Below are 11339 nucleotides of genomic sequence, written 5' to 3' on the forward strand. Positions count from 1 at the left end.
TTGGCAATCTTTTGAGATCGTTGTGAGTGTTATTAGCAATGAAGAGACTGGGTGTCCTTTTTGTTTGGGTCTTAAATTGGTGAAGTAGAATGACATTATTTTATTAGAATGACTTTATTTGCTGGTAATTTCAGGATCTCGTCTAAGTTTAATTATTTGAAGAGAGACCCGTGTTTCATTGCATTTTTAGTACAGTGCTTAGTTTGTAAGGGTTGTTCATTCCCAGTACTGTTCTAAGTTGTTACACGTAAAATTGCCTATTTTATCAACGTCTCATTTTTTTAATTCTATTTTGTCGTTTCTTATCCAAATATGTATAAATTAGTTTAGCGCTGCTTTTGATAATAGATTCCTGGTTTCTTTAACCAGATTTCCATGACACTTTATATAGAGTTGGTTCGGTTTTTCTATATAAACTTTTTCTGGACATCTTTGTTGTCATTTACGTTAATAAAGTGTGTGGTAATGAAATCTGTGTCATCTGCGTATAATTTCTTAGGGTAAGGATGTTTTCAAGTAATTACAGAGGAGGATAGGCAAAGACGTGCTTCTCTTTACGCGTGTTTCAAATAAATTATGAACGATGCCGGGCTCAAACTGCCCCCTTGAGGAGTCCCTATGTTGCCAATAAAGCATCCAGTGCTTGTTGATCCAATGATTCTGGCACTTAATGTTGTGTTGCTGAAAAGGAAACTAGATTATGCGAATCTCGTCTTTATCTATTATTTCTGAAAGAAAAAGTAGAAGTTTATCTCGATTAATCGTGTAAAATTTAGCCGACATGTCCAAGCCAGAAATTTTGACTGCAATCATTGATTGAGTTGCTTTCGCCGTTATCCATATTTTTGCCCATACTGTGTTGGATGTACTTTTTTAGTGTGTACATTCTCTGACGGTGAGAAACACACATTTTGTCTTATCCGGTTTAAAAAATAAGTGATAGCATTTTTCTCGCTCAGTGTGGCTAGAACAGTTATCGGTCTGAGTTTTATATATGGACCTTTGGCCATTTGGACTGGTATTTTGGTAGTGCTATTGGGACCCCGTTGTTAATACCCAGGATTTCATGTATCCCAAATGATTCGTTAAATAGTTCTGCAATTTGCTCATCAAGTCATGAATGTCCAATCTTGAGAAATTACAACCCGGCAATGCCGTCTTTCTTGGTGCTCTCCCTTGTTCAATTTAATTCAGCTTGATTGCACTTCTTTGTTAATTGGAGTAGGATTGGATGGTGTGGGTTTGCCTGCGAAGTCAACGATGTCGGTTTTTAATTCGTTCCAGAGTTTATTTCTGAAATACGTTGATACTGTTTCTTATATTTCATTTGGGGGAATGATTAATTCTCCTAAAGGTTTTCGAACGGCTTTGTGTTAAACAGCCCAACCACTTTTAACATGTTCTGTCATTGATAGCCTGATCTTTATCTTATATAACACTGTAATATATTATGTCATGTTATATTATCTAACACTATATTATATCATATTGTATTATGTCATATTTTATTATATTTATATCATTTTACACTGAATCGTATAACAATGTATTATATTGTGTTGTGTTATGTTATATGACACTATTTTATGTCATATTTTGTTCCACCTCTCCCCCTAAATAGTGACGCGTATTGATAGCATGTTTACAATAATATTTTGTGACGTCAGACTATCACGCGCAAATTTCACTTAAATCGGATTCTTTAAAAAGATTTGAATGATTTGGAAAATTACTTTTATACAACGATCACGAAATAGGAATCGATTGAGGGGTAAAATAAATGATTTCTTACACTCTTTTATTTTGGAATTCGAAGTTTATTCTCAACGCGCACTCGCAAGCTTATGCAGCGGTTGGGAACACGTCCGGAACTCCAAAAAGCAAGCGTGTAAGAATCGTATTATATCATATTCATATTATGTTACATTGTATTGGGTTCACTCTCCACCGGTGATCACCTCCCATATTATCTGATTCACTCCCCATTGGTGCCATCATCCCATAGTCTCTGGTTCAATCCCTACTGGTGTCCACCTCACACAGTTCTGGGTTCACTCCCCTCTAGTACCCACCTCCCATAGTTTCTGGTTCACTCCCCACTGGTGCCACTTCCAATATTCTTTGGCTCAATCCCCACTGGTACCCCATTACATAGTTCTGTGTTTACTCACCACTGGTGCCGACCGCCCATTGTATTTGGTTCAATCCCCACTGATGCCTTCATCCCATATTATCTAGTTCACTCCCCACCTGTGCCCACCTCCCAGTCTCTGGTTCATTCCCAATTGTGTCCCCCTCCCATGGTTTCTGGTTAATCCTCAATGGTACGCGCCCACATCCCAAAGTCGGTGGGCTCCGGTAGATCTTGGTGGATTTCTGTATTCAGCAGAAAAGGTATCTGGTTTCATTACACCCATTCATTACACTTTGGTGTTCGGCTCAACTTATTGCAAAATGTACAAAAATTAAGTTTTGTACAATAATATAAAAAATTTCTAATTATGGGGGGAATCTTTCAAAAAACATAATTTTATAATTAGAAAAGCGTGAGAAAGCTGTTATGCTGTTTTCTCATCTCATTTTTCTAGGGGTATGGGATACTGTGTCTAATATTTCTCAGAATCAATTCCATGAAATTGAAAATTTCAAGTTATCTATCATGTCACAAGAGGGTATGTGTGGCTTGATTTTTAATTCAAAGTATAACATTTTTTCATCAATTTTGTCATAAAATTTTGATTTGAAACTTTGTAATTTTATAATACAAATCCCAGACGCTAAACTATAAATCTCTCTATGTTGTTTCAAAGTGCTAAAATATTGATAAGAGTCCAATAAGAGAGAGGAAGTTGGAGGTTATTCCTTCATTAATTTTTGCGTAAAATTTGCCACAAGATTATTATTTATAGTTTTTTATGCCACTCCCCTGAAACAGAACACAAAATGGGTCTATCAACACAAATAATCTATTTTCCTTTCACTGAAGGTGTTTTTTATCCTTTAATACTATAATGGTGATAGAGAATTATTAAAACCGCCCTATATACGTAATAAATTATTTCTTCTTTTAGTACAGATCCAAACCGCCCCTTAAATTGCCGCCCTGTTGATTTGGAAGACTTAGTTATATAAATCCCGCCAACTGCAAAAGCCCTCTGGAAATCATTGAATTGCCTTTGTCTCGCCATGAAAGAAACAAGCATGAAAGCCAATTGTGCTCTTCGTCAGTGAAATTGCGTATTATACTGCCGTATTCAATTGATGGTTCCTCTGTAACATCTTGTTGCTATACCTGTCAAGGTATTGACACGAATGCCTTTCTATTATCTTATAGTATGAGCCTTCAGTTCTTCAATCCACAAAACTAGTCGAATAACGTTTAAGTTATTTTATTTTTGACTCGATAATTTAAAATGTGTTATATCAACCTCTGACCGTGAACCGAAGATCCATTGCCACCAAAAGTGTTTACCTATCACCCGGAGGAAATAACCCACAGATCCTGAGCATCACTCACAATATAACACGGCTTATTGAAAAAAAAAAAATGCACCGTGTTGTCTGGTCTGGCGATGCAATTCCTTTATCAGTGTGTCACAATATTGTTAGAAATAGTCACTAAAAAAGGTGAGATTTAATATAGCGCAATATCCACTAAACGTGCTCAAAGCGTTTTACAATGAGTTCCTGGCCAACAGCAACATGTAACATGTTGCAACTTGCAACACATTTAGGTCATATCAGTGGCAATAAAAAGGAAGAAAATTCGATAATAAAAACATTTCAGATGTACAATTAAAAGGACTTGAGGATAAAGTGATGTTTTTGTTTTTGTTTTTGTTTTTAAGCGTTTTACGGCGCTTGAAACACGTTTGTTTTTAAGGGTTTTACGGCGCTTGCAACACATTAAGGTCATATCAGCGCCAGTAAAAAGGAAGAAAATGGGATAGTAAAAAGTTCTAGAATTACAATTAAAGCACAAAAGAAAAGGTAAGACAAGGGGGAATTGGTTCAAATAGGGAACAGATGTAGATTCCAAGAACACACCGTCAAAGTACTTAGTTTGAGATCACCTATCTCTCCGATGGATCATATGACCTTGTCGCGGTCGGAGGGCTTGCGTGTCTCGATGATCGTAAGTGAGAGGCCAGACCAAGAATGATCTACAACGGTCAGCATCGTCAACAAGGAAGGAAGAAGGGAGGAAATCAACCGTCGAGTTCAGCTTCCCCTAGTCCACACCCTTGGGTGTGGGTGTTGTCCACGACGTGGGGGAGGGGTGAAAAGGGACTGACTCTCTACAGGACATCCTCCCGGATTCCCAACTTAGACCATCTGACCACGGGTAGATGGAGCTCGTCATCGGGGGACCGACATCCATCTAAGAGAAGGACACTCTGAGCAAAAACCCGGACAGATGGAGTTCGTAAACGGGGGACCGCAATCCATCTAAGAGAAGGACACTCCGAACAAAAATCCGGACAGATCGAGTTCGCTAACAGGGGACCGCAATCGATCTAGGAGAAGGACACTCTGAAGCAAAACCGCCACTGCCTTGTGGACAGACCTTGGATGGTCAAAGGCTAAGGAAGCAAATCCTGAAAAACAGCACGCCAAAGACAGAGCAGCGGGGCCGGAAGGCGCAAATATCACAGGAAACTGGAAACTGCCACTGCATGCTTAAATCCCAATATGACACGTCACAATAATCAAATCCGATGTGGTGCGAAGCCCGTGGAATCCCGCCGGACGGGCCTAGTGCCAGGCCTCAATGGCCCACCCAAGCGATCTGGTGGTACCTTGACTTCACTTGCGGAACCAGGGGAGGAGGATCAAGGTTACATGCGACTGGAACACCAAACACAATTAAAATCCTCCAATGGAATGCTGAGGGCGTTGCGAAGAAGAAAATAGCCCTTGAAAAGAGACTCAAAGAGCAGGACATCAAAATTGCCTGCATTCAAGAAACTCACCTCACGGACAACATGAGATTTGCCATCAGAGGGCACCAGGTAATAAGGCATGATAGAAAGGATCACAAAGGAGGCGTGATGACATTAGTAAAAAACGACTACCCCACCGCAGGCATAAAAATTGATACACAAGAGCAATCAGAAATACAGCAAATTAAAGTATGTATAGGAAAGAAAGAACTCCTGATTTTTAACTGCTATTGTCCACCAAACAAAGAGCTTCATTTAGACAAGATAAAAATCCAGGAAGAAAGATGTCTGGTACTAGGGGACTTTATCAGTCACTCTCAAAGCTGGGGAATGGAGATATGGACAAACGTGGTGAAACAGTAGAAAACTGGCAAATTGAAACAAAACTTCAACTATTGTATGACGATGAAGATGAGGACACATATTTCTCAAGAGCGTGGAAAACCACATCTACCCCAGATCTTACGTTTGCCACAGATGATATAGCAAAGACAATAAATAGAACAGTACAGCCCCAACTGGGTGGTAGCGACCATAGGCCAGTCATCACAAACCTCTATCATCAAAATGAAAACAAAACACAAACTATCCCAAGATGGAACTACAAAAGAGCAAAATGGGAAAGCTTTGAACAACTTACAGACAGCCACTGCAAAAACATAAACTGTAAAACCAAGAATGTCAACAAAAGTGCAAAAGAACTGACAAAGGCCATCCTAAAAGCAGCAAAAGAAAGTATCCCAAGGGGAGCAAGAAAAAATTATATACCACTCTGGACAGATGATCTTAATCAGTTAAGTAATGAAGTATCGGAAACAAGAGAAAAGACTGAAGCAGACCCCTGTGATGACAATATTGCAGCGTATAAAGAGGCAGAAGCTACCTTTAAAAAAGAAATGGCAACGACATCCAAAATGGCATGGAAAGAAAAAACGCATAGCCTTAACTTCGAAAAAGATGGAAATAAACTTTGGAAACTTACAAAAGCCCTAAATAGAAAACTGAATCACTACGCCCCTCCCGCTTTGGAAAAAGGAGAACTTGTCAGTCCACAACAAGCTTCAGACCCATTCATGGAGCAGTTCAAAAAAATTAGTGACAACACAATAGAAAAAGAACTGAAGGAAAGAGTTAGAAAAGAATGCAGAAAACAAAAAAAGGAACTCAAGGAAGCCATAGATGAAGTAATGACAAAGAAGCTAACTATGGAAGAACTAGAAAGCTCTCTCAAAGTGTTAAAAACAAAGAAATCGCCAGGCCCAGACGAAGTAACAAATGCGATGCTTATCCATCTTGGAGAGACAGCGAAAAAGAAGCTATTACAACTCTACAACAGCACTTGGAAAACTGGTAAAATACCAGATATATGGAAAAAGGCTATTATTGTCCCAATTAAGAAAGAAGGAAAACAAGCAAATGAAGCCGCAAATTACCGACCTATAAGTCTTACAAGCTGCATGTGCAAGCTGATAGAAAGAATTATCAACTCCAGACTGATGTGGTATCTTGAAAACTATAATGTGCTTAGAAATGAACAAGCTGGTTTCAGAAGACACAGGAGTACTGAAAATCAAGTAACCTACATATCCCAAGAAATAGAAGACTCGTTTCAGGATGGAAAGAAAAAAATTGTCGTATGGGTGGACTTTGAAAAAGCATTCGACAAAGTGTGGAAAAAAGGTCTGGTATATAAACTACAAAAATCAAAAGTATCCCATAACATGCTCAACTGGATACAAAACTACCTAAAAACAAGAAAGGCAAGAGTAACAACACAAGGTCACAAAAGTAGAGAAGCAAAACTAAAACATGGAGTCCCACAAGGTGGAGTACTATCACCTACACTATTTCTTCTCTATGTAAATGATATAAGAGAAACACTATGTCGAGGAGTGAAAATGTCGATGTACGCAGATGACCTAGCTCTGATTAGCTCTGACCAAAACTTAATCAAGGCACAACACAGGATGCAAATCACACTGGATAATATCAAAGAATGGACTGACAACTGGGCGATGAAAATAAATGCAGTGAAGACAAAGTTCACAATATTTAGCCTCTCCCCAAAAGATGAAAAAGCAAAGCTACGTATTGAAGACCATGAATTGGAAAAAGACGACGCACCAAAATACCTAGGAGTCCATTTTGACCCAAGACTAACATGGAAAAATCAAATCAGCAACAGTCAGAAAGTTGGGGTAAAGCGAACACAACTCTTGAAAAAAACTAGCTGGAACAACTTGGGGAGCTAGCTCCGATATACTGAAACAAACTTACACAGGATATGTGAGACCAGCACTAGAATACGGGATATCTGCATGGGGAAACTGCTCCAAAACTCAAATGGAAAAACTGGACAAAGTGCAAAACAGCAACATGAGGATAATAAGTGGAGGAATGAAATCCACACCGATTCATGCAATGGAAACCATAACAGGACTTACATCTTTATCAGAAAGAAGGGAATCAAAAATTTTGAAACAATACACAGACGTGAAAACAATGACAGATCAGCCTCTTCACGCTAGAGCTCAACAAAAGAAAACTAGGCGGCTGAAAAGATCCCACTTTATTGAAAGAGCCCAGCAAATTGAAAAAGATCACGAACTTGACGGAATAATGACCCAAAAATGCAAAGCAAATATCAGAGTACCAATTTGGAAAAGGCAAAATCACTTGAAAATCAAGACTTCCGTTGGTGACATTTCAACAAAACAAAAACACGGCGAAGAAATCAAGAAGTCTGTACAGAAGTGCATTGATCAAAACTACCCTGGAAAAAAATGGACAAGAATCTATACCGATGGTTCATGCAATAAAGAACACACGTGCGGGGCCTGGGAGTGCACATCGAGTACACAAATGGTCAACAAAAGGAGATCAGCAAACCGACTGGTACTCGCACTTCAATCTACAAGTCAGAGGCAGATGCAATCCATGAAGCTGTTAAGCAAATCCTCTCAGAAAATGAAAAACCAAGACACATAGTGATTTTAACAGATGCTAAGAAAATTCTGGAGGATATAATGATGTCCTTTGCGGATGATATAGACGCCTTGGTGGAAGACCTCATGAAGCTAAGCAAGTTTACCAACATTGTACTGCAGTGGATTCCAGGACACTGTGGGATACTTGGAAATCAGATCGCTGACCAACTGGCAAAGGCAGGCAGTCACATGCAGCAACCCTCCCCAATGTACTCAACAGGAGAAATTAACAAAATGGCCAAATTTATCCAGTCTCAGAGATGGAGAGAGAAGCACCCAGAATACAACATGAATGACCCAATCAAGGTGCTCGACAGAAAGGAACAGGTCATCATCTTCAGACTGAGAACTGGACACAACCAGTTAAAGGAACATATGTGGAGGATGTCCAGAGCAGGTGCCTCTGGACAATGTGACTGCGGACTTGAAAATGAAAATGAAAATGGACATCATGTCCTAATGGAATGTCCAAAGTAAAACCAGTTGAGAAGGAACTTCTGGCCTGACCCAACCCCATACTCAAAGAAGCTGTACAGCAGTGAGGATGACCTCAGGACCACTGTGGGCTTCATTCATCAGACCGGACTGACCATGTGACGTGACGGGAACGAAGAAGAAGATCACCTATAAGTCTCATCCGGACACAAGCACAAAATCCAACAAAGAGCAATACACTCAAATGCTTACATTATACATTAAAAATAACAAACATAATAATACATAAGAGATTATTTACAAGGAAAAACATATCATCTCCCAAAACAATAACTATGCATTTGACTGTTTCCCTCCCAGCCAGGACTCGGGCCAGGGCCAGGACAAAGCCAAGTAATCTATGTGGTCTAGTGGTATGACACTCGCTTTCGGATCGGAAGGTCCTGGGTTCGAGCCTCGCTCGGCGCATAGTTGAGTCCTTGGAAAAGACTCTTTACTCACATTCTTTCACCGTACTCAGGTGTAAAATGAGTACCTGGCCGTTAACAGCGTTGTCTTTGTCCGAAAAATTGTAATATCGCCTAACAGGCGTCACGTCTCGTCCTACATGTTAAATGTTGCTGTTGACCAGGGACCCCTTGTAAAGCGCATTGAGCACGTTAAGTGGATATTGCGCTATATAAATGCTCAATTTTTAAAATTTTTTAAAATCTCATTCCAAGACAAAGACAGAAAGCATGTTGGAAAACGGATATAGGGGATAGAAGACACAGTAAGTACCTCCCTGCCCACTATGGGAGGTCAGGATCCCCACCCAGTTGTAACACATTAAGGTCATATCAGCGCCAGTAAAAAGGAAGAATATGGGATAGTAAAAAGTTCTAGAATTACAATTAAAGCACTCAAGAATAAGGCAGACAAAGGGGAATTGGTTCAAATAGGGAACAGATGTAGATTCCAAGAGAACAATATCAGTGTACTTAGTTCGAGATCACCTAAAAGTCTCATCCAGACACGAGCACAGTTCCCCACTAAAAGGAATACACTCAAATGTTTACAAATCATATATAATTTATAATACATAAACAAGACATAATACAGTGCATAACAGAGAGATGGTTTACAAGGATAAAAATATCATCTCCCAAAACGAACTATGTTTTTTGTTTTTGTTTTTGAGGGTTTTACGGCGCTTGCAACACATTAAGGTCATATCAGCGCCAGTAAAAAGAAATGGGATAGTAAAAAGTTATAGAATTCAATTAAAGCACCCAAGAAAAGGTAAGACAAAGGGGAATTTGTTCAAATAGGAAACAGATGTAGATTCCAAGAGCACACCATCAAAGTACTTAGTTTGAGATCACCTAAAAGTCTCATCCAGACACAAGCACAGGTCCCCACTAAAAGGAATACACTCAAATGTTAACAAATCAAATATAACATGTAAATAAAACATAATACAGTACATAACAGAGAGATGATTTACAAGGAAAAAACATATCTCCCAAAGCAATAGCTATACATTCGACTGTGTCCCTCTCAGCCAAGGACTCCGACCAAGGTCAGGACAAAACAAAGCAATCTCACTCCAAGACAAAGACAGAAGGCTATTGGAAAACATAAGAGGGGATAGAAGACACAGCAAGTACCTCCCTGCCCACTATGGGAAGTAGGAACCCCACCCAGCAAAACGAACTACATCTGACTGTTTCCCTCCCAGCCAGGATCAGGATAAAACCAAGTAATCTCACTCCAAGACAAAGACATAAAGCATGTTGGAAAACAGACATAGAGGGATAGAAGACAGTATGTACCTCCCTGCCCACTACCCAGGAGGATAAAGTAAGACAAAGGGGAATTATTCAAATAGGGAAAAGATGTAGATTCCAAGAACGCACTACCAATGTACTTAATTTGAGATGATCTAAATGTCTCACCCAGCCACCAGTACAAGATCCCACTAAGAGGAATACACTCAAATGGTTACAAATCGTATGTTTAAAAAAAATAATAATACTTTCCATAGAGATGATTTACAAGGAAAAAAATATCATCTCCCAAAACTATATCTATACATTTGACTGTTTACCTCTCGGCCAAGAACTCCAGTCAGGGTCAGGACAAAACTATGTAATCTCATTCCAAGACAAAGACAAAAAGGAATTGGAAAAAAGATACAAGGGGATAAAAAACACAGCAAGTACCTAACTGCCCGCTATGGGGGGTTGAGAACCCCACCCAGGAAATTGGATAGTAAAAACATTCTAGATGTCCAGTGATGAAGGAATTGAGGAAAAAGTAAGACAAGGGGAAATTATTCAAAACGGAACGGGAACAAATGTAGATTCCAAGAGCACACTATCAGTGTACTTAGTTTGAGATCACCTAAAAGTCTCCACCAGACAGCAACATAAGTCCCCACAAGGAGGAATACACTCAAATGTTTACAAATCATGTTAAGAATTAAAAAAAAATAACTACATAAGTATAAGTATAAGAGAGATGATTTTCATTCATTGGAATGTTTCCTTCCTAGCCAAGGACTCCGCCAACGATCAGGACAAAAGACAGAAAGTAATTGGAAAACAGATACAAGAGGATAGAAGTCACACCAAATCCCTCCCTACCCACTATGGGAGGTCGGAAACCCCACCCAGAAGAAAAGGTAAGATAAAGGGGAATTTGTTCAAATAGGAAACAGATGTAGTATCAAAGTAATTTGAGATCGTTGTTTGTTTTTGTTTTTAAGGGTTTTACGGCGCTTGCAACATATTAAGGTAATATCAGCGCCAATAAAAAGGAAGAAAATGGGTTAGTAAAAAGCTCTAGAGTTACAATTAAAGCACCCAAGAAAAGTTGAGACAAAGGGGAATTGGTTCAAATAGGAAACAGCAGATGTAGATTCCAAGAGCACACTATCAAAGTACTTAGTTTGAGATCACCTAAAAGTAAAAGTCTCATCAAAACACAAGCA

The sequence above is a fragment of the Berghia stephanieae genome, chromosome 4 (assembly GCF_034508935.2).
Source record: "Berghia stephanieae isolate SIO BIC M18660-M18661 chromosome 4, UCSD_Bste_1.3, whole genome shotgun sequence".
In the NCBI taxonomy this organism is placed as follows: Eukaryota; Metazoa; Mollusca; class Gastropoda; order Nudibranchia; family Aeolidiidae; genus Berghia; species Berghia stephanieae.